Below are 4,610 nucleotides of genomic sequence, written 5' to 3' on the forward strand. Positions count from 1 at the left end.
TGATTCTATCAATTCATAGTTTCCAAATGTAAGAATAAAAATGTTGAGGCCCTTCAAGAGGTCATATAAATGTTTTTAATAGCTAAAAGAATGGAAACAACACACGTTAATAAACAAATAAATTATGACACACTCATACAAAAAAAATACTATAAAGACATGAAGAAGAATGAGTTAGCTTTATGTGCACTGATGCACAACTATTAGGTTCATGCAAAAGTAATTGCGGTTTTTACATTGTTGATATTTGCCATTTGATACTGGAATACATTCTTTTATATAAATGTGGCCACATTACACATCATTTGAATGTGCATTTTTCACTCCTTTTTGTTCATTTTATATTTTTTTTAGACTATGGAAGTGACATTAGACAAAAGCAAATTACAGCGATTTTCTTATTTGAGTTCAAAATGGGGTGTAAAGCAGCGGAGACAACTCACAACATCAACACATTCGACCCAGGAACTGCTAACAAACCAGTGCAGTGGTGGATCAAAAAGTTTTACAAAAGAAATGAGGACCTTGAAGATAAGGAGTGTAGTGGCTGGCCATCAGAAGTTGACAACAACCAATTGAGAGTTATCATCGAAGCTGATCCTCTTACAGCTACATAAGAAGTTGCCCAAGAACGCAACCATTCTACCATTCTACAGTAGTTCAGCATTCGAAGCAAACTGGAAAGGTGAAAAAGCTCGATAAGTGGGTGCCTCATGAGTTGACCGAAAATCAGAAAATCGTTGTTTCAAAATGTTGTCTTCTCTTATTCTATGCAACAACAACGAACCATTTCTTGATTGGATTGTGATGTGCGATGAAAAGTGGATTTTATTTGATAACCAGCCATGGCCAGCTCTCGGTCCAGTGGTTGGACTGAGAAGAAGCTCCAAAGCACTTCCCAAAGCCAAAATTACATCAAGGAAGGTCACGACACTGTTTGGTGGTCTGCTGCCGGTCTGCTGCCAGTCTGATCCACTACAGCTTTCTGAATCCCAGCAAAACCATTACCATCTGGCAAAACCATCTGAGAAGTATGCCCAGCAAATTGATGAGATACACCGAAAATTGCAACACGTGCAGCCTGCACTAGTCAACAGAAAGGGCCATTTCTTCTCCACAACAACACCTGATTGCACAACCAACGCTTCAAAAGTTGAATGAATTTGGCAACAAAGTTTTGCCATATTTACCTGACCTCTCACCAACCAACAACCACTTCTTCAAGCATCCTGGTGATTTTTTGCAGGGACAATGCTTTTACAACCAGCAGGATGCAGAAAACGCTTTCAGAGGGTTCATCAAATCCCAAAGCATGGATGTTTACACTACAGGAATAAACGAACTTATTTCTCATTGGCAAAAATATGTTGATCGTAATTGTTCCTATTTTGATGAATAAAGGTGTGTTTGACCCTAGTTATAATGATTTAAAATTCACGGTTCAGCCGGGCTCAGTGGCTCAGCCTGTAATCCCAGCGCTTTGGGAGGCTGAGGTGAGTGGATTGCCTGAGCCCGAGGGTTCGAGACCCGCCTGGGCAACTTGGCGAGACCTCATCTCCACAATAAATCAAAAATTAGCCAGGCATGGTAGCATGTGCCTGTAGTTCCAGCTACTTGGAAGGCTGAGGTGGAAGGATCGCCAGAGCCCAGCAGGTCGAGGCTGTAGTGGCCAGGATCGGCCACTGCACTCCAGTCTGCGACAGAGTGAGACTCCAACTCAAAAATAAATAAATAAATAAATAAATAAAATTCACAGTTCAAAATCACAATTACCTTTGCACCAACCTATCTCCAAGATATATTGGAAAGCACAAAAACAAGTTACAAAGAATATATGCTATAATCCCATTTATATGAGAAAAAAATCTGGGAAGATGCAATTGAGCTGTGACTATATTCTCTGTGGGAGGTGGAAGTTCATCATAGCAGAGCTGGAGGCAATAAATGCAAAAGAATAAAACCATTTTGTGTTTATACTTTGAGAAGAGACTCATCACATGAACCAAGTTACATATGCCACCTCTGCAGGCTGGAAGATAATTTTTAAAATGGGGCCACTTTTCCCCCACTTCTGGCTTTATTTAAGGAGCCCATTTTCTAAGACCCAACTTTAGAATGCGTAGAAATTAGTGTACCAGATGGTATATACACCAAAAACTGCATGTAGTATATTTTATGAGATATTTCTAAAGGATTTGAAAGTTAAATTTGGCTATATTTTAAAGTTAACTTTAAAGAATCCTTACAGATGTAGTCTTTAAAGAATGTGACTCAGCTATAGTAAAAACATATACATAAGAGATGACACTAGTCATTTGAAAAAAGGCTATTTTTGAAAAACACTAAAAGAGTAGATGTTAAGTGTTTTCACCACACAAAAAATGGCAAGTATGTGAGGTAATACATAAGTGAATTAGCTCTGTAGAGCCATTCCTCCATGTATACATATTTTAAAGCATCATGTTGCACAAGATAAACACATGCTATTTTTATTTGTTGATTAAAAATTCAATTTGACTTTTAAAAAAAGAACAATTCCAAGAAGCATTTTATAAATGCACTGCTAATATAACCAAAGATCTGATCAAGAACACCTTGGTGTCCTAAAAAAGCTTTAGCTTGTTTAATTCATTTAACTTAGGTTTGTTTGGTCCATCTTCTATATTATGGACTACTGGAAAACCAAAGACAAAAAGACACAATGCCTCTCCTCAAATAGCTTATGGTGTAGAAGTGCTTAACTTAAAATACTTTAACTTAATTTTTTAATAAATCAAGATCATCTAACAGAGGGGAAAAAAACACAGAGGCAGGATCTCTTTATGTGAGAAGACTTTATAGAGAGGGTGGCACATGAGATGAAAACTTAAAAGCCTTATGCATTAGTTTCCCACGGTTGCCCTAACAACATACTACAAACTGGGAAGCTTAAACAATAATAAAACAAAATTTAAACAAAAAAATTTATTGTCTAGCAGTTCTGGAAGCTAGAAGTTCAAGATCAAGGTGTGTGCTGTGTCATGCTCCCTCTGAAGTCAGCTAAAGAAAAAAATAAAATCTGTTCCAAGTTTCTCTCCTAGCTTCTGGTAGTTCCTTGGCTTATGGCAGCATAACTCTAATCTTCAAATGTCATTCTTCCTGTGTGTGTATGTCTCTGTGTCCCAATATCCCCTATTTATAAGGAGACAGTCACATTGGATTAGGGCTCATCCTAAAAATCTCATCTTAACCTGGTTATCAGCAAAGACCCTATTTCCAAGAAAGATCACATTCACAGGCACTGAGGGTTAGGACTTCAACATCTTTAAGGGCAAGGATATATAAATTAATCCATGACAGCTTGTCAAGTGAAACAGCAGGAATGGAAATTCTGGGCATGGAGGAAAGTACGTGCAATAGAGCAGGAAAAAATGCATAAAATGAAGCTGCACAGGTAAGGAGAGCCTAGATCATGAAGAATATCACATGACCTCTGTGCAGATGATACAAGTCACAAAAAGACCACTCTACTTGCAGTGTGAAGAATAGATATACAGGAGTTACACCACAGACAAAGAGACTATTTGTGAGATTATTGTAATTTCAATCCAGGGAAAGGGTGATAGAAAGGGTTAATTTCACTATCGAACAAAGAGGCCAAAGGAAAGGAGAAACTGACACATATTGATCCCCACAATAGATTAGCTATAAGTTACCTCATTTAATCCTCATAGCAACCCTATACCATAGGTACTGATACTTCATTTTTACAAGTAACCAAGACTCCCCACTTTAACCCAATATCACACAGTAAGTAGCAGAGTCAGCACTCAAACAGAAGACTGTTTGACCAAAGAAGTCAAAAATTATAGGGAATATGTTTACAGTTCAAGGATGAGAGAAAATAATTGGAAGACATAATCGTTAGAAAGGTTCAGAACAGGGCTGCATCAGGCTGCAGGAGAAGATGGCGGTCTCCACAGGAGTTAAAGTTCCTCATAATTTTCGCTTGTTGGAAGAATTTGAAGAAGGACAAAAAGGAGTAGGCGATGGTATGGTTAGCTGAGGTCTTGAAGATGATGAAGATATGACACTTACAAGGTGGACAGGCATGATTACTGGGCCACCAAGGACATATTATGAAAACAGAATATATAGCCTGAAAGTAGAATGTGGACCTAAATATCCAGAAGCTCCTCTATCAGTTAGATTTGTAACAAAGATTAATATGAATGGAATAAATAATTCCAGTGGGATGGTGGATGCACAGAGCATACCAGTGTTAGCAAAGTGACAAAATTCATATAGCATTAAAGTTGTACTTCAGGAGCTAAGACGTCTAATGATGTCCAAAGAAAACATGAAGCTTCCACAGCCTCCAGAAGGACAAACATACAACAATTAATTTTAGTGAATCTCAAACTTGTCTTAAATCAGCAACATTTTACTCATGTTAATGTCTTGATTAAATATCACAATGCGAAATAACCACACATTAAGTAAAAGAATTCCAGCTGGTAAACATGACCTGGACATCTGTAAGAATATATTTAATATATGTACACCCATTATGTTTTCAGGTAGCAAGAGGAAAAATGCGGCATACTGTTTTTCTCTTGTTAAGGCACTGT

At 37.6% G+C, this 4,610-nt stretch overlaps 1 pseudogene; it reads left to right on the forward strand.

Annotated features, from left to right (window-relative positions):
* The first annotated feature begins 3,946 nt into the window (after positions 1 to 3,946).
* LOC103261081 lies at positions 3,947 to 4,384 on the forward strand (annotated as a pseudogene).
* Positions 4,385 to 4,610: the final 226 nt, after the last annotated feature.

The sequence above is a fragment of the Carlito syrichta genome, unplaced genomic scaffold, assembly GCF_000164805.1.
Source record: "Carlito syrichta isolate Samal-C Ts95f unplaced genomic scaffold, Tarsius_syrichta-2.0.1 Scaffold303601, whole genome shotgun sequence".
NCBI lineage: Eukaryota > Metazoa > Chordata > Mammalia > Primates > Tarsiidae > Carlito > Carlito syrichta.